This window comes from Nannobrachium achirus (genome assembly GCF_963921795.1).
Source record: "Nannobrachium achirus genome assembly, chromosome: 18".
NCBI lineage: Eukaryota > Metazoa > Chordata > Actinopteri > Myctophiformes > Myctophidae > Nannobrachium > Nannobrachium achirus.
In genome coordinates, this window is record NC_137825.1 from 60,664,473 (window position 1) to 60,684,948 (window position 20,476).

General features: G+C 42.1%; 1 long non-coding RNA gene across 1 annotated transcript; it reads left to right on the forward strand.

The window, feature by feature from the left end:
- The first annotated feature begins 3,792 nt into the window (after window positions 1-3,792).
- LOC308303343 lies at window positions 3,793-5,585 on the forward strand. Its single transcript, XR_013962984.1, has 3 exons — window positions 3,793-4,740; window positions 4,854-4,982; window positions 5,337-5,585. It is a non-coding gene; the product is annotated as an uncharacterized lncRNA (long non-coding RNA).
- Window positions 5,586-20,476: the final 14,891 nt, after the last annotated feature.

Here is a 20,476-nt window from a genome sequence, read left to right on the forward strand (position 1 = left end):
GGACGCACAGACACATGGCAAAAAGATTCTTGATCAGCTCGCTGAGACGAACGCGTTGATGTATGACCCCTAGAGGGCTAACCCTAATTCTAACTTTAGGGGCCGTTCTCTCGGCACAGGAGTGTCGTATAGAGGAGTTACACACACACACACACACACACACACACACATACACATGTTCGTCTCTGCGAGCTGAACACGCCAGTATAAGGTTCATCCCACACAGACACTCCTGTGAGGAGATAGCTTTCTCTGGCCTGGCATTCAATGTGCTCTAACGTTTATAGACTCTATGACCCTTAGTCAAATTGGAGATCCCAGGGAAGAAAGGTCGTAGGAGGATAACCAAGACATCCACACGTTCGTCTCGGAGAGCTCTACAACATATCTCGGAACCAAGGTCTGATGTCGCATCGTCTTTGACTTATAACGCGAAATAGCTGACCCTAGGGTTAGCTATTTCGTGTTATAAGTCCGAAACCATCATGTGTCAAGGGCGCATCTTTTAGTATGTTGAATAGCTCACCGAGACGAACACGTGGAGGTGTGTTTTATTTCTGTGCGACATTCCTAGGATTAAACTAGGGTTAGCCTCCTTTGAATTACTATAAAATCACGATAGGATATTAGGGTTACTGAATGTCGACCTGAGGCTTAAAATGACATGCAGACATGAGAAAAAAATATATCGGAGCACCTACCAACTCGTAATACCCAAAACACACCAGGAAGTGGCAGTTTTGAGACACTTCCTGTTTGCGCATTGGAATAAAACCTGCATATTCTGACTCAGCGCATGTGATTTAGGGGGGGTAGCCAGAATCCTGGAGCAGAACAATACCAGTAAGACTCCCTAACCAGGAGATAAGCACATGTATGATCGGCTACTTTTGACTTTTTGGCAGTGGCGCCAGGGGGTCCCTGGGGGTCCCTGGAGCTCCAGGGGTCTCTGGAGGGGTGGAGCTTGTGGATTGGCAGGCAAGGAGTGTGTGTGCAAAGTTTGGCATGGATAGGGGCAACGGTTGTGGAGAAGGGCAAAAGTGTGGTGTGCCGTGATGTGGACGGACGGACGGACAGACGGACAGACAGACGGACAGGCAGACAGACTGCCAGTGAAGGTTTTGATAGTAACTGCGACCTAACGGTCGCAAAAATGGCCTCTCAAAAATGTTACCAATGCCATTGTAAGCTTGTAGATCTGCTCTTTTCAAAGATTCTGCATAATGAGTACTTTCTACTTTTGCACTTTAAATACATTTTCATACCAACAGTTTTGTACTTTAAGTAAATTTAGAATGATTTGTTACAGAGTATTTCTACATGCAGTATTGACAAAAATAGTATTTTTTCCAATGATGTATAGGCCTAACACTTTATAGTATGTTTATTATAATTATAATAGTTATAACTGAGATACCTTGTAGGGTAGGGAAGGGGGCTACAACATATATTGTATATTTATGTATAAAATTGTGTAAAATCACATTGTGCATTCAATACTGCTATAATAATAATGCTATTAAAATATATTTTTTTTCTTTTTTTTCTTTCTTAAAATAAATTATATATTTATATATATCCTATATATTCCCCCCCCCCCCTTTTTTAGGGGACCCCCTGCAGTATCCCCGCGGACCCCCTAGGGGTCGCGGACCCCCTGTTGAAGACCCCTGATCTGATCTGATCAGATCTAATCTTTAGATAAGTGTACAGTAGTTCATGAAAAACAATGCATTATTGCTTCAGCAGCAGTCAGTCAAAGGGTTAATTGCCCAAACAACAACTGGGAAGGATGAGAACAGTGACATCACATATTGCTTTGATCTAGCAGGAAACAGAGCTCTGTAGGAGGCGGGGCATATCCTTATTATTATACTTTCTCAGAGGAAACATTTGCTGCTCATTTGCTGCTCATCTATTGCTCCTCAAGACAGAGAGGAGCTATTGGAACGACTTGGAACTGGTTTGAACCAGTCTGGGCTGGCTGCCATTTTGAACCTCAGTCAGTCAGTGCTGAAGAGAAGAACAACCAGGAGTTATATGCTCTCATGGACTTTATCCTTTTTAGGTAGGTGAAACAACATAGCCACTGGATAAAGTAACCTACATGTACTGTATGTTACTTAAGAATGTTGTCTGCAGTGTTTTTGTACAAAGTGTGTATTTTTCTGAAAGGTTCATCCAACCAGTACAACTAAGCTAATGCTAACGCTAGCTAATGCTAACACTAGCTGATGCTAACGTTTTTACAGTAGACTACATCCTAATGGAACTGAATGTTCAAAATGTGTAAGATAAGCTTCCCTTTTGATAGAAGTGGACGTTTTTTTATTTTGTATTAACAGAAGGTGCTTTGCTGTGTATTTGTGCACAGCTTGCAGCCTGTTGTGTGGTATTGTGGCTAACAGAGCCAAAGTTAGCTAGCAGCTGTTCAATACTGTGTGTGTGTGTGTGTGTGTGTGTGTGTGTGTGTGTGTGTGTGTGTGTGTGTGTGTGTGTGTGTGTGGTATTTGTGGCTAATGTTAGCTAGCAATGGTAGTAGAGTATACAAATGGAACCAAATTAACCCTAACAGGTCCATCTGGTTCCATTTGTACAGTTCTAGGGGAGTTATGGATGATGGGGGATCATGGCCATATGCATACTAAAAACAGGGGGTCCTTTAAATAAAAAAACAGTTTGAGAACCAGTTCTTAACTAGAAATACTGTTCATACAAAACAGTGTGGGCTCATATGGGCACAAATATATACCCCTGTGCCCTTAGCCTCATTGGCTAAGGGCCCTGCCTTTGTACTGTTGGTATTTTTTATTTATTTTATATTTTTGAGGAGAATATCCTTGGTCTATCCTATGAAGTTTTGGTATAATATACTGGTCTCAAGCCCACTTGTTGTTATTTATATCCTGTGGCACTTGTTGGTGGTGATGTCACCAAGAACACTGCTTCTCATAATTAATGTAATCAGTGATCCTGTTGACTGTTAACCACTTAAGCCCCCCAAATAATCCTATTTGAACTGGGGACCCCCCAAAATAGTCATATTTGAACTGGGGACCCTCCACCCTGACAAGCACTTGGAATGCAGTGAGCTTGTAGATCTGTTATTTTCACAATTGTTGCCTCTTATATCATTTGACAATTTGGGCAACGTTTGACCAGTTTTTATATAATTTGTTTACTTTTAATGTTATAACGGTCTTTTCTTTCCTTTGTTCCCCTGTTCTTTTGAGGTATTAGAAATGTGGTTCTCAACCTTTGGGTCGGGACCCCCAGGGGCGTCCCTAAATTATTTTGGGGGGTCCCCTGATGATTGGCTAATCATTGTTTTCTCAACAGTAAACAAACCAACAAACTTTAAGTGTATAGAGGGTATTTGCACATTTCTAAAGTGACAATTTAAGGACTTTTTAATACCTCTAAAATGACAGACTAAACATTGGGCCAAATGATCAAATATTAGACTCAGAGATTGTGAAAATAGAAGATCTACATGCTCACAAAGCCTCGCAATGCGAGGCGTTGTGAGCATGTAGATCTGCTAGACTTTCACAATAGAACAGTGTTATACAAAATGTACTGTCCCAACTCTTAGTGCTCGTCAGGGTGGGGGGTCCCCAGTTAAAATATGATTATTTTTGGGGTTGCGGCCTGAAAAGTTTGAGAACAACTGCAGTACGTGACAGCAGAGTTAGTACCAGACGCTAAATAAGTAGGCTACTGGCAGCAGTGCGCAAAAGCACTTCATGTTGTTTGATCCGGCACGCAATATTTATTTATTATATCTCTTTTACATTACTCTTAACACAAATGATCCCCTCTTGCTAATCACATGTTATTATAATCACTCCTGTTATGTCAACATGCTAGATTCAGTGAGGCTCACTGAAACTAGCCTTTCTCAGCTCCAGTGCAGACAATGGGGACTGATGACACCACCATTTTGCAGCCGTGTCCTGCCCAAAGGAACAGAGCTGACCTGACTCATCTCGCTCAGGTAAGATTTGCAGATGACTGTTTGAAATGGAGATCAAGATGGTGATTCTGATAAAGGGGGCAGCAGGGGGGTAAATGGCAAAGTACAATTGCGGAGAAGTATGGGGGGCATGGTTTACATTTGTGCTACTGTAAATATATTTGGCCACCAAATCCCTGTCCCCCCCTTTTCCCCCCTCCCACTTAGATGATTGAAAACATTCTGATGGCCAAACCTGGAGGAGAGAGGATCATTACAGAGTGTCAGAATCCCCTGTCAAAACCCAGTGTTGTGAGGCCATCGCACTGATGAACCATACAACTGATGAAGCAATCGTCGAGGAGAAGATGAAACACACCTTCACCCATCGCCAAGCAATGGTTCATGACCCAGTGAAGTCCTCTGAAATATTCACCACCTTTCCAAGATTTCTTGACATTGCGGGAATGGTATGTATTGCCTTAAAGTCGAACTGAAATGAAAAATGACTTTAAACAGATCACAGCCCTGGTCATAAGGTGAACCTATTAAAAATGTATGCCATGTTGTCGTCTGTATTCCATCTTGTCTGCAGATGGAGCAGAATTTCAGTCTGATGTTTGGTGATGACATCGCTGCATCGCTGCCCCTTTTCCAAGTTCCTGGAAAAGGGGCCTACTCGCTACAGGCAGAAAGTCCTTGAACAAAGCCATGGCCTCACCCAGACAGGCGACCTTGAAGATCTGCTTCATAAAGCTGAATCCCAACAGGACAACTGGAAAATGGTATGCTGGAATTAAATGACTAATACTAATGGAAGAGGGAATTGGTTTCGAAACCAAAATGAAGAGATTTTAGTAAAAATGTCTGTTTTTTTTTCTCTCCCTTGTATTTTCAGGATGGGACAGTGAGATGTCCTCCATCTTGCCTTATCCACCTCATGCCACCCTCACCTCAAGGCCGCAACAAGAGACCAGGGAAGCTCTCAGCCCGACAAGCCATTGACCACCTTGTGAAGTTCATCTAGGTAAGGTTATAGTTCAATTAAAGTTTAAGATGGCTCACTGTTCTGTCCCTAATAGTCACCCTTAAAACTATACTTTTGTGAAATCATGCGATAACCATGCTCATCTGTAATCAGCGACTGCCCTGTGATAATTGTCTGCTTTTGCCCCCCACAGATCTATCCCCATCAGCCTGAGATACACCGATATGAATATGTTTATTTATTTTACATTTAGCAGAATAAAGATAAGGCAGAATGTTGTTGGTTGCATTTTGTGGCAAGAAGTGATTCTGGTGGCTATCTCATAAAGTTGGGGCTCTAAACTGCAAACATATTAATTGTAATAACATGACTAATGAAGTTCTCTTGTCACAGACTGGGACCAGTGTCGAGGGGCATCTGGACAGCATCACGAGAGTCGTCAACCCTATCTACTGGCTGTGGGGACCCAGAGGTGTACCATACACAAATACTTCATTGTGATTGACAAACGTGCAATCCCGTGTAAGTCACCAGACTCCCTTGCCTCTTTCGACACGCTTTTTAAAAATCATTTCGTCTTCGCTACCTCGTACAACCGGGATCTGGCTAATGTCTACCACTTCTTGCAAAGTGCTGTTTACCAGATAGCTCGGATGCTGCACTGATTATTATTTTTATTTTGTTTTTATTTATTTAATACTTTTGAGATTATATTGTCTCCTACCGGTTGGGTCCCCTACCAGAGACTCCCGGCTCTTGATTCTGCACTGATTTCTGATACTTTTGAGATGGTTTTGAGGGTTCTGATGCTAAACTGAGAAGATTTATTTTGAGGGCTCTGATGCTGCACTGAATTTTAATACTGAAAAGTATATTGTTATCTGAGTGCTCTGATGATGCACTGATTTGATACTGAGATGTTTTGTTTTATTTGTAAAGTCCCTCAGGCCAATGCCAACTCACTAACAACGCACTTGAAGTTAATCCACAGACTTTGTTCAGGAAAGACACTTTGTCTTAAATGCGGTCAGCCTGGTTGTTCTAATTTCTTTGGTACTTTATCTTAATAAAGCACACAAACCTTGTGATTATCCTGTTGAAAGCCCCTCTAAAACTGAAGGTTTAGCTGGAAGTTTTGTTGATGACTTTACATCAAACAGTGCCCCTTCTGGGTCCTTCTTAATAAGAGTCTTGTAGATAGCTGCGCTGCAACAGTCGCTGAACAGTGGCAGGTGTAGGCCGAAACGATCATTAACTCTTTGGTTATTTCAATGGAAGAGATTGTGTCTCAGGGTTTAATGTAACATTGTATCTTTTATTTTCCCCCACTGACTGAGAGAAGGTTCGAACGACATCACTGGCGTGGGGAAAACATGTTGACTGTGCTTATATAGCTAATTTCATCTTCCCTGTCTGCAGACTATGTCTTACGGTATGGCACCGAAGCTGGATGGAAGGCGGTGTCCGTGGAAACACTGGTCGCACAACGCAGAGGCGATTCACAGGAAGGGTAAGAACAGCCTGCTCTTCCTGAGAAGACGGGATCGTTTGGCGTGTGCAACAGGATGCTACAGATGTTCTACCAATCTGGTATGGCAAGTGGAGCAGTTTTCTTTGGAATAACGTGCTGGGGAGGAACAACTGAGCGGGTGACACCTTCAACCTCAACAGACTGGTGAGGAAGGCGGACACCGTTGTTGGGTTCTCCTTGCAGGGGTGGAGGAATTGGCCAGGGTGCAGGAAACTTAATACAATCTTTAAGAACTCCCACCCGAGATCCTCGGATACTGGAGTAACAGACAGAGGAACAGATAGATTCATCTACCCAGGACGGAGACATGAGAGACTGGCAGTCCTTCGTGAATGTTGTCCTCACATTATACAATGAAACACAACGGTCGTTTGGTAAGGACAACTGTAACTTATAACTGGAATAGTTATCACTGACTGTTTGTTCCTGTCCGGTTTTGCTGGGAGTACATGTCACTTCTGCTTTTTGCACTGACCAATGGGCACTTTGCACTCTTAAGTGAACTTTTAAGCTGTGCGCATTTAATTAGTTAAGTATTATTGCATGTGTTTTTTTTTGCATGTATTTGACTTAAGTAGCAGTGACTGTTTTGGTCACATTGATTTGATTAGGGTCACTTTCTTGTTTGGCACTGCATTCATGAGTAGTAAGGGGAGGAACTGTGATGTTTGTTTTTATTTTATTTGGAATAAAAGACCACTTTGGTCGTAGTTTGGGTTGTTGTATAACTAAAATGTATTGTTTTCTTGGCCACCTTAGAGTTACATCATGGCAAGGTAAATACACAACCCAAACCTTTTCCAAAGTAGTCTTTTAAAAGACTACTGTTAAAAGCACTTCATCTTCAGCCACCTTACAGAAAATAAAGTTTTATTGAAGGAAATTAAATAAAGTTTTATTGAAGGAAATTATTGTATTGTTTTTATATCAAAATATCTGCATGTATACTGTATCTCATTTACAGCTCCAAGTGAGAAAAAAAGGTTCTGGGTAATTAAATCTCAATTATTGCTCATTAATGGCTCAAAGTAAGAATCTTGGGTCACAGTTAAGAGACTTAAATGAGCCATCAGAGAGCTCTCACCTATGTCTCATTTATTGCTCCTATCATCTCAAATAAAGCTACTCAATTATTTCTCATATTTGGCTCAATATGAGAGTAATATAGGATACACTAATGAGTCAATAGAGAGTGCTCCCCTACATCTCGTCTCTCACTCCCTGTAATCTCAGAATAAGATTCTCAAATTCTTCTCAAACATGGCTCCAAATGAGAAGCTCCTTAAAGATCCTAAAGCACCTTTAGGATCTACAAGGAGCTTCAAGGAGAGCAATATCTGATCTTCTAATGAAGCACACATGAGAAACAAAAGTGTGGCTCCCTTACGTCTCATGAGCAACTGAAAAGCTTTAAATGAGAAGCAGATTTTTCCTCTGGGTCGGAGCCACGCTGTGAGCTTGTATATGACACGCGGTCCTTAAAACGTGTATTAAAATAAAGCTGAAAACTCCACTCCAGTGAGCCATGGCAGTTTGTTTTAATATACCTAGATTCCTGTAGGTTTCATAGTTCAGGAACTTTCCTGTTAAACGTCGCCTCTTTTGGAACACAACAACCAAAGGGGTAAACGGTAAACATTGTGCATTGGAGCGATACAAACACAGTGAAAAGTAAAAGCAAAGGTGATACACCCTCCCCTGGACGATGATGTGTTCGTCCAGAGGCCAATGAACATACTTTTCTGGGGAAAAAAAACAAAAAAAACACTGAATGTTGAAAGAAATAGACGATTCAGAAACAGAAAATGGATTCTATTTGATCAACACTTCCTCGTTTTCTGAGGCGACGTTGCGCTCGGCGGACACCCAGTGCAGCACTTGTGCAATACTTTCACTAATGTAAGCAAGGAAATAATTTGTTTTGTTTTAACTTTTGGGTCAACTGATTTATTTATGTATTAATTAGACGTGTAAAAAGCCGGATAACGTCTGGCTCAGCAGTCATTATCAAGTCATTTTGGTCATTTCTCGATAATGAGCCAGACGTTATGTGAGATCCAGGTGGTCTTCAGGTACCTGTTTAGTTTGACCCCTCACATGCTACTTAAAGCATATTTCTTTTTTGTATTATTTTACTGTATAGGCCTAGTGTATAAGAGCCCAACTTTGATTGGCTCCCACAAGTCTCCCAAGACAAATCTGCGATGGCCCTATAGCCAAAAATGTTCCATATGGCATGTTCTAACTGTGTGCCAAATGTCATGCTTCTTTCATAAAGTGCACGATTCCATCAAAATACTGCCCGAAACGCCTGGACTATTAGTAGTTTTGTACAGAAAACAGTTATACAGTTAACAGTACAGTATGTTTCATACAAATTGACTACCAAGAAGGGATTTACCTGAGGAAAGTTATACAAAACTTGTTCACACCAGGGTATTTGTTCATCTTATTTTGTGTTTGTTTGTTTGTTTATTTGTTGATTGATTAATTGAGAGTTGTATTAGCAGTTTTGTACAGAAAACAGTTAATAATACAATACAGTTAACAGTACAGTACATGTTCCATAAGTTAAACACAACTTGTTTACACCAGGGTCCTCGTTAATCTTATTTTGTTAGAAAATTAAAAATACATTTGAGAAGATTGGATTTTTTTCTTTTTTTTCTTTTTATTTCTTTGATGGGGAGATAGATACAGTAGTTGTTAGACTGGTATGAAACTACAGTATAATAATAAAACAAATTAGTGCACATGCATGTGCGCGCACACGCATGTGTGCTGAGGCTGCGGTCCAGCCTCAGCCAGACTCTGCCTCCAGCGGCCCCAAGGTAAATTGAGCTTGAGACCCCTGGTCTAGTCTAAGCTTAAAATATATACAGGTATATATATATACAGTGATGTTAATAGGTTTTCAAAGTAATGGGTCCCGGGACCCACAGGTGGTCATTCGAATGAGTCCCAGAAAAAAATTATGGGTCCCCAATTTATTTATTTTTTGCATTGTGAGCTTTTAGATCGGCTATTTATATTTGCCTCTATCTTATATTATTTTACAATTAGGCTAATGTTTGGACATTTTTGATAGTATAGTTTTAGCTTGTTGATTACTTTGGTGCAATAATGGTCTTTTTTTTCTTTTCTTGGGGTAATAAAAAGGTAACTTATAAGTACAATTTAAGGTACTTTTACTTTACTGGAGTATTTCCAATTTTCATTACTTTTACTTCTACTCCACTACATCTCAGAGGCAAATATTGTACTTATTCCACTACAATTATTTGAAAACTTTACTAGTTACTTTGCTAGCCTACATAACCACTTCAGCCATGGCTATTTTCAAAGGATATTATTTGGTAACATGTGATACAGAATAATTGTGCATAATGAGTACTTTTACTTTTAGTCCTAAAGTGTAGCCTATACTTTTACTCAGGTACATTTTGAATTCCGGACTTTAACTTGCAGTAGAAGATACTTTTACTTAAGTAAAACATTTGAGTATACTTCTGTGTATGGAGAGACCACTCGACGTAATACTATGAGAAAGTGGGGCGCTCCGGAGAACGGCTGTTGTAAATCACAGATAATTAGTTTCTCCGCTTTGAAAATCAGACGTCTTTTTATGACTTAATGAGTTTATGACCCTCTGCCAGCCTCACTGACTGTGCCTCAGAAGAGCAGCCACGGCAGTAGCTTTAGCATGTAGCTAAACGTAGCAGCATCACATCAGAGTGACAGAGAGAGCACGTTCATGCTGCTGCAGTGCAGAGTGCGGTGGCTCCGCTGCATGCAGAAAGAGACAGACAGACGGCAGGCAGTTTCTGGCGAGGATATTAATGAAACGAAATGCTGTTTGCGACACGTTCATTCCGCGGGGACCCTGACCGCGACGCTGTTGTTTTGCCAGTGTAGAGACGTCACGTTTCTGCGCCGTCAGTTGCACACGTTCTGTGGGGGAACCCCTTTTGGTGTATCACCTAACATGCTGTGCCGCTATGGTCAGAGAGCGGCCCGGTGCTACGCTAAAACTCAGGCACCCATTGAATTCTGTGACCATCTACGGGCACACAGAATGGCGTCGGTGGACGATAGAACGCACTGTTGTTAGTTCTATCGTCTGTTTTAAGACTTTCTACGCGGATTTCATTTGTGTTAAAGTAGGGTTAAGTAGCATGCCTTCACCCATGAATAATGGTGGCGTCTGTGGACTTTTTAAAATATATTTTTTTTCGCGACGTGGTAAATTATTTTAACGTGGACTCCAATGGAGGCGATGCGTCCGTGGGACCCCAGGGCAATGACGTGAATGCGTCTCTAGGCAACGTGAATGCGTCAGAGACGCGGGACGCGCACGTAATGACGTCACTGTGTATATATATATATATATATACATATATATATATGTATATGTATATATATATATATATATATATATATATATATATATGTATATATATATATATATATATATATGTTACAGTTTGTTTGAGGTACCAGTAAGATTGGGACCGGAGCGCTTGTTTTACTTCACCTTATGGGCAGTCCCTGGAAGAAGCCGATGGCATTAGGGAGCTGTTCTGTGGTAGGGCCTGCATTAGTCCCACGCTGGTGAATGCTAACATTGGGGAATGCTACTATGCCTAAACCTAACCCTAATCCTAACCCAAACCTCAGTAAAACTATGCCTAAACCTAACCCTAATCCTATACCCTAACCTCAGTAAAACTATGCCTAAACCTAAACTGGTGAATGTTAACCTGGTGAATGATAACCCTAACCTCAGTAAAACCATTCCTAAATCTATAACCCTGTAGGACTAATTATGGGTAGTTCCTCGAAGGAGGCACGGCTTGCTCCACCTTGTGCCCAAAAACGAGCGCTGCTGGTCTCAATCTTACTGAATCTCAAAAAAACTGTGACATATATATATATATGTCACGGTTTTAAAGAGAACCAGGGCATTCGAGACGCGGAGCACTCGTGGTGCGGCACGGGGCGGAGCAAGCGGTCGCCAATACAACGTACTCCAGGCGGTGCGCCGCTCTATTGTCCACGACACTGCGAGCGGCTACCGAAGCCCCCCTGTATCCACGAAGCCCAAACGAGTTACGAGGCCCCCCTGGGTCCACGAAGCCCCAAGCGGCGCGAAGGCCAGCGGACCTTGGTCCTGCTCTTCGCCCCCGAGCGCCGCAGGCGCGAGTGGCCGCGAAGAGCGGGCCAGGGCCGCGCGGCCGGCGGAGCGCCGCGCGAGTTACGAAGCCGTGGTGAATGCAATCGTTATATTTATGCCCAGGCCGTAAGGCCTGGGCAAGCGCACGTTAAACGCCCTGTCCAAGTGACTACAATGGAGCTAATGGCTAGGCTAGGCTAGGCTAGGCTAGGCTAGGCTAGGCTAGGCTAGGCTAGTAAATAAAGAGTAAACACTTCCGGTCTGCGGCGAGTTCAAAGCGTGACGTAACTCTCTTATCCAGTGGCTGACGTCGCCATCTGGTGGTGATTAGTGTGTGGTGAACTACAAAACGAGCGCTCTTACCGAGGTCTCCCTGAGTTACCCATTTACCCTGTAACATATATATATATATATATATATTTTTTTTTTTTTTTTTTTTCATTTTTTTGCTCAGCTATTGGTCACCTTGGTAACCAGTTAACATCTCCCTGATGTGATAACGAGGCCGTGGCAGTGGATGTGTTCAGACACATTTCAGCCACTTTTTTTGCCGCAAGGCCCACCCAACTGTGCGCATCTGGAACTCCAAATATGAAGATAAAAGAAGTACATATACTCAACTGTGCATCTGGAACTACATGGAGATAAGGACTTACACGTCCATATATGGAGATAAGGCAGTCCATGTGTCAGGAATCCTTATACCCCACCCTGTATACCACCCTGTATACCACCCCCTGTTAAGTCAATTTATATGTCCTTATGTTAACACTTTAACCGCCACGGGAGTCATATGACGTCACGTTTTTTACCCCCCCGCGCTGCCACCAGCGTCAACTGACGCCGGAATGTCTTTTTTTTAATTAACACAAGATTAGGAGCATATGTATCACTGACGCTTGGATTCAGCCGTCCTGGGCCCTGGAATGACTAAAATCACCATGGTTACCATTGTGTGGCCAATCAGCTTGTGTTACCTTGTGTTACCATGGTGATTTGGTACATGACCGTCCTCCCCAGGCCTGGGATTGCTGGATGGATGGCAAGGAGCAGCAGCCATGTGTTTTTTTTTCGTCTTTTTTTTTGGGGGGGGGGGGGGTTTAGTTTAGTGCTTTACTATACTACTGAGGACTACTTCTACAGCCGTTACATGTGATCTGAAAAGTTTTACTGGATCGTCATGGTTCATCGACCAGGCCACCAGGGACCACCGAGCCGCGGCGTCGCAGCGAAAAGAACTGCTATATAAAGTAAGTGGTTGTTGCTAGATTGATTGATTGATACATACAGTGGTGTAGTGGCGTGTTTGGGGGGTCGCCGACGTCGCTCCGAGAGCAAGCATGAGATGAGAGATGATTATGCTCATCTCTCTCGCGCGCGGACCACCGATCGAGCAGGGCGTTTAGCTCAGCGGCGTCAGTTCAGAAAAAGCTAAGTTATGGCAACATGACTGGTGTCTTTCACGCGCGCGAGGCTCGCGTGCAAGACACCAGTCATGTTGCCATACCTTTACAACAGGCACGATTACAGTACATTTTATTATATTCCCCCTGTAGCCAAGGTATGGCAGCTGCCATAGCTTGCCATACCCAATTGACGCCTCTTTAGCTTAGCTTGGTGAGGAAGGAGGACAGATGCTCCATTTAGTGCAAAACAAACACATCCCAGCAAAACAACCACTATAAGTCACTCGCAGACATCGCAGTCTGACCAATCCAGCGAGATGGAGATCGAAAAAGAATCCCAGTGGTAATCCTCATTGTATTTTTATAGTTTTATCGTGTTTTATTCTAAAAGTAACCCATCGAAGTGGTGCCAACGTTGTTTGCTAACTATCTAGCCTGCTCAGATTTCCTCTCTCTCTTTCGTTCAGAAAGTGATCTCTCTCACCGTGTCTCTATGTCTCTCTACCTCTCTCTCTCTCTCTCTCTCTCTCTCTCTCTCTCTCTCTCTCTCTCTTTTTCGCTAGAGAACCAACTGCGTTAGAATAAACCTTACAGCCATGATACAAGAGAGAAAGTTGGGGAGAGAGAGATTGATTGATTGATTGATTGATTGATTGATTGAAGACTTTATTAGAAGTTTGCATAGGAAAAGGTACAGTTTCATGACGGTACAGTTCACTGGTACAAGGTCTACTAAAAGGAGATCCATGAAAAGACTAGGCTTATTTCCATAGTAAACCATTGCAGTATCTCATATAACATTGAATGACAGACGGATAGAACACAGTACTATGCAGTAGATATAGTCAGGAAAAAAGGGGGAAATAAAAAACAGTATAAAAACATACAGTAGGTAAATACAAAGAAGGGATTGATTGATTGATTGATTGATTGATTGATTGAAGACTTTATTAGAAGTTTGCATAGGAAAAGGTACAGTTTCATGACGGTACAGTTCACTGGTACAAGGTCTACTAAAAGGAGAGCCATGAAAATACTAAGCTCATAGTGCCTTGCTGGGCTATGAGCTTGTAGATCGGCTATTAGGCATCATATGTAAATGGCAGATCTACAAGCTCATAGCGCGGTGCCGGGCTATGAGCTTGTAGATCTGCTATTTTGGAAATATATGTACCTGTGTATATAAAATGTATAGCAAATAATTATATATACCTTATGGTAATTATGTTTTTTTTTTCATAATTACTCTTACTTGCAGTTGCCTGGTCTGGATTCTAACATGGTGAAGTTTGTCGCAGTTGGCTTGACTTTGTCAATACAAACATTTCCATATGAATGTACATCAATTTTTATTTAATTTTATGTATTATGACTTTGAATTGCTCAGGGTAGTTTGACCGTTTTAGTTTGAAGTGACTAAAATGATGATTGCAATGGAACACATCTACAACTATACTGAAGTGAAACAGCAATGTAATTTTTTTTTTTATCTTTATCAGAGTTTTTATCTTTATTTTTGTGATGTCTGATGTCTAACTGAAGGCTTGAATAAAAAATCCCAGGTCAAAACACAGTGGATTCTACTCTGTCTCTCCTTCATCCTGGGAAGATGAAAAAAGAGCCTCTGTCAGTCTCCTGGCTTCTTCCACTTTCCTGCCTTATAACTAGACCATGGTACAACTTTTTTTTTACAGCATTATGGCCGGCACCCAGTTCTTCATTTAGAGGTACTGTGTGTTCTTGTACCATTTACCAATTTGTTTGTAGGGCTTCTGAAAGTTTTTTTTCTTTGACCTCAATTATCTCAGAAAGTAAATTTCTGATGCTGTTTTTTCATCTGTGCAGCTTTCGCTCTCCCTCAGGTATCTCCACAGCAGAACACTTTTTATGGACGAAAATTTTATAGTGAAAACTAGGGTTCCGGCTCTAGTTTCTTAAAAAATACCAACAATAGCAGATCTACAAGCTCAAAACGCGTCGTCGCACTGTGACGCGTTTTGAGTTTGTAGATCGGCTATTTTTGACTGTATGTGCATTGTGGCCCCTCTGGAGTGAGTGTCAGGCATGCAAACGTGTAGCTTTTCGGCGAAAATCGCCGTTTTGAATCCAAATTGGTCATTTGTGTGAATCGTGCAGATTCGTTAAAACATTGTTTAGGGGGGTGGGGGGGTGTCGTGTCGTCAGAGCAGCAGTGAGAAGAGGAGCGTTTATTTCTTATTCTCGGCGCCATCCGTTTTGTCAGTACAATGGTGTTTAAGGTGGATGGGGAAGTGGGTCGTTTTATTTTTTAACAAATCAAGCGCTCCCTGAGTCCCTTCTCTTGCATGTGACGTCGTCGTCAGCTGGCAGCGCTCAAAGTCAACACTGACTGCACTCAGTGCAGTGCGAGCCACTGACAGAGCTGAGCGCTCATAGTCTCAAAGCTCCCAAAGTTGCCGTAGTCGTGGTGTCTGGTGTGACTGTGGACTGTTGGCTGTTTGATTCGCTTGCATCGCGGTCGTGCGCTATTCTGCATCGATGCGTGATGTGATATTATCGGTTATAGGTATAGCCTTGTTGATTTTACGATGATTCGCTAGCTTAGCCACATGCTAACGCTAGAGTCGCCGTGACTTCTTCCTACAGAAGGAGGATGCTGAGACAAGTTACAAAAAGTCTGGTCTCTCAACTTAAGAACGGACTAACTGAGCTCGAGTTACAAGTGAAAAGGATCGACCTTTTCTTTGACGATGATGGCTAGCTAGATTGCAAAAAGTCAGCCAGGAGAATCCACTAAATGAATCATCTGTGATTTACAACTGTTTCCCAAACACTGGGTCGGGACCCATGTGTGGGTCGTGGACACACATTTTTATGGGTCCCTTCATTTTTGGTTTCCTACATTTCGTTTTTAATTATTTCAAAACATTTTTAAAAAACATTCCCCCCCCAAAAAAGCTAAACATTTCATGATTTAAAAAAGAATAAGTAGATTACTTTTCTAATTTCATGAATAAATAAAATAAAACAAAATGATCTAAGAAATGATCTTAGAAAACAAATAGGCCTATTTAAGAAGTAGTTAAAATAGCCGATCTACAAGCTCACAGTGCACATTGTCACTGTCTATGCCTGTTTATTAAAGACAAGTCCCTAAATATTAGGATATTCCTATAACTACCGGTATATCTGTAGGCTATATTATTGTAGATTTCATTTTCTTTATTATATCTAGAACAATTGGTGGTAGGCAACAAGTCCAATTTTGCTGCATATGTATGAGTAAGTCACTGTTTAACCGAGTTAGAAACGTGCAAATTCAGTAAAACAATGGTCAAAAATTTCGCGCCGCGCTGTGCGTGGCGCACATTTTATCCCCATAAAAATGTGTCACCTTTTTCACCGTGGGGCTGTTTGCATGTCTGGAGTGTGAAAATATAGTGGCCCTCTCCATCATCAAAGTTTCCCACCCCTGTACTAGACCTAGACCTACTGCACATATAAACAGAGCTGCTATCTTTAAACACATTTTAAATATGAGGCTATTTGTTCAAAAGCGACTGCAAAAGATGTCTGCTACTTGTTTCAAAAAGCTTTATACCCTGTACTGTACTGTATGTATATATATATATGTCATAGTATATTAGAGAAACAGCACATTCGAGACGCGGAGCACTCGTGGTGCGGCACGGGGCGGAGCAAGCGGTCGCCACAACAACGTACTCCAGGCGGTGCGCCGCTCTATTGTCCACGACACTGCGAGCGGCTACCGAAGCCCCCCTGTATCCACGAAGCCCAAACGAGTTACGAGGCCCCCCTGGGTCCACGAAGCCCCAAGCGGCGCGAAGGCCAGCGGACCTTGGTCCTGCTCTTCGCCCCCGAGCGCCGCAGGCGCGAGTGGCCGCGAAGAGCGGGCCAGGGCCGCGCGGCCGGCGGAGCGCCGCGCGAGTTACGAAGCCGTGGTGAATGCAATCGTTATATTTATGCCCAGGCCGTAAGGCCTGGGCAAGCGCACGTTAAACGCCCTGTCCAAGTGACTACAATGGAGCTAATGGCTAGGCTAGGCTAGGCTAGGCTAGGCTAGGCTAGGCTAGTAAATAAAGAGTAAACACTTCCGGTCTGCGGCGAGTTCAAAGCGTGACGTAACTCTCTTATATACACTCTGGTGAATGGCAGAGCAGTGGCTGACGTCGCCATCTGGTGGTGATTAGTGTGTGGTGAACGTCAAAACGAGTGCTCCTTGACAACTTTTACTGGTTTCTTGAACATACTGTAACATATATATATATATATATATATATATATATATATATCAGAGGTTGCGCTAGGCTTTTTAACAGCCGGTCACTGTGACCGGCATGATTAAAATTTATCGGACATCTGATAAAAATACCGGACATAATAATTTGAATGCATGGATGACAAGCAGGTGCAAAAACATAGCCAATAACAACAGTTTAAGTCCTGCTGTATAGTTGGGACTGAACTAATTGAATGTAAAGGAGTAGCAGGCTGTACAAAAAACATACATCTTCCGAAGCTGTATGTTTTGATGATGATCGATCATCTTGCATAAGGAAATTAATTATATTGGACTACTCACGCAGGCTGTGTGTTTGCACAGATACTGCATGGTTTCATAACAAGTTGTTTCTGTTCTGCATCATATTTCAGGCCAACACATAATAATGTACAGAATAATGAGAAATAGTCTGAAAGTGGGGTCTGCGCAATGTTTCATAGGTTGATAGATTAATCTGGCCAGAAAGGAATCAATTATAGACTACTCACTAGTATGGTCGAGTGGTCACGATCATCCTGCATCTCTGTTATGCAACTTTGGGAAGGTTGAAAAGGCTTTGGTGGTGATCTTGTACAGTTTCCATAACATCTCCTCATAAAGAACTTCAATCGAGTGTATAAAGTTTGTTTTATATGGTTTGTAGTTGTCCTGCGTGCCTTCAATAATTCCCATGGGTTCACAGTGCGCATTGCAAAATGACGCTGAAATGGACTGCTGTCTTCTCTCTCCCCCAGCGCCCCGTTCGCAAATTAATGTTTAGGCTAAACAGTTCCGATAATACAACTTATTTTTGACTGTCCATTCATGTACTATAACTTAAACTGCGCGCTCATATTCCAAAACCAAGGCAGCTCATAGAGAGCATAGCGACAACATAACAAACCGACAACTAGGCCTACCCAGCAACAACTATCATTTCCTGTCTTACCTTCACAATAAAGTGTCTCCCGTTTACCTCCCAATGCAGCTTATTTCACACAGGTTATTATTAACAGGAAAAAGTGTAACTTAACCCGTGTGTGTTTGTGCAACCAGACGTGCATGTGAGAGAGAGTGATGAGGGAGAGAGAGAGAGAGAGAGAGAGAGAGACATTGAGAAAGAGAGAGAGAGAGAGAGAGAGAGAGAGAGAGAGAGAGAGAGAGACATTGAGAAAGAGAGAGAGAGAGAGAGAAAGAGATTTGCGGTGAACTGCCGTGTCATTTTCAATCGGTCCTTATGTCCGATGAGGTTTATATTTTCCGGGCTTTGTCATTATAAATCGGTCAAATCCGGCAATTTCCGGTCTAACGCAATCTCTGATATATATATATATATATATACACACTAGTAAGATGCCCTAAGGGCTAGAAGCGATGGGCGTGTGCACAAGGGCGTGTGCACGCATCCGCCTGGGTGACGGAAGAATGCTGGGCAAGCGATGGTGACCTGATTGGTTGTTTAAGTTGGACAAAATGTTGCCAAAATGTGGCCATATTTTCCCAAATATGGAGTCTGACATCATAGATGTCTGACGTTATAGTAGGGCTGACCTTCGATTGCAATTATTGAAATCGAAGCTCGTTCGATAGGGAAACCCCACCTGTTTTTCCTCATAATAAAGCTCCCTATTTTGTTTCATTACATTAAAAACAACAATACAACGAGGAAGAAGAATAGGCTATGATACAAATGTTTTCTATATTAAAGAAAGTGTTTTTTGCAGTACAGTAGGATTGTCATAATCACATCATGTCTGTAATGTAACACATCGTGGCTGCAACAGCAGCAGCGCAACTCAAGAGCCCTATATTATAACAGATTAACTCCCAAGTCCCAATGTGTACTGTATGTACACGCAAATGTAATAGTATATTTTATAGTAAATAATTGCACTGGAGTGTGCCTGATTTAACGTTCCACTCATCAACCGAAAGTCAGGCTCAGACTATGCGGGCACGATAGTTTTGAGCTTGCAGATCCGATACAAACCTGTCATCATCAACACCACAACGTACGCCTAGCAAGTTGGTTTTAAGCTCTTTTTTCCTCTTTAAAACGGGATCGACGGTGAAGGGGTCCGTTTTGTAAAATCAAATTTTCGCTGTTTGTTTCCTGATAAAGAACACACTTGTGTCTCCGTCAGCGTGTGCCGTGTGGAAGTCAGCATAACTCAGCAACCGACGGTGTAACATGTATGAATGTTACACCGATATTGTTTTGACCCAGAAATGTGTGACTGCATCGCAATAGTTGCATTGGGTGATGTTACTCAGACTTTGGTGTCTGGGGCTTTATCTGTGACAGCGCGACCATTCGGATGGCTTCATGCTTGCTTTTGTTGTTGTTGTTGTCGGCTTGTTATTAATGTTAACACGTGTGTGAGAAGGAGGTGACGCTGGAGCGAGGCGCAATCTAAGGCCCCCCCAAAAGGACAAAACGGTCGCGGACGATTATTCGAATATCTTTTTCAAAATCGAATACCTTGCCTTCGAACGAAGCTTCGAATATTCAATTTTTTGGGGTCAGCCCTATGTTATAGACCACATGAGAATGACACAATGTCCAGATATGGGCTTAATATTGATGACATCAGAGATCTCCATATATAGGCATAAAAGGGAAAAGGACGTGTATTAATGACATCAGGGATCTATCTGTTTAATCACACGCCCATTTATTTGACTTCACAGATAGCTTACAGGAACAGCTCCAATAAAGGGACACGAACACCGTCTTCATTGGCACACTGTTTACTTATTTGTAAAACTGTAATCAAAAGAAATAATTGGGTTTCAATCATTGGACATAATCTTTTCACATAATCATCTCAACACAAAGGCAGTCAAATAGGTTACAATTGAGATCAAACACTACTGCACTAATTAGAAGGATCCATAACAGGTGTGCCATCTCCAGCAGGCCAGTACTAATTAGATAGGAGCAACAGCTGTACTGAAACCAGTATGACCAAACTAACAGAAATTATACATTGTACTCTTTTAGCATGTTGTACAATCATAGAAACATATTTCCCACTGCAGCAATTGGTAATATATAAACAGATAAGTCAAACTTAGGATAGTGTCAACAAACATTGGTAAACACTGTTTCACACAAGCATACTGCTACACATTTTCTATCTCTTGAAATAATAAATGAAC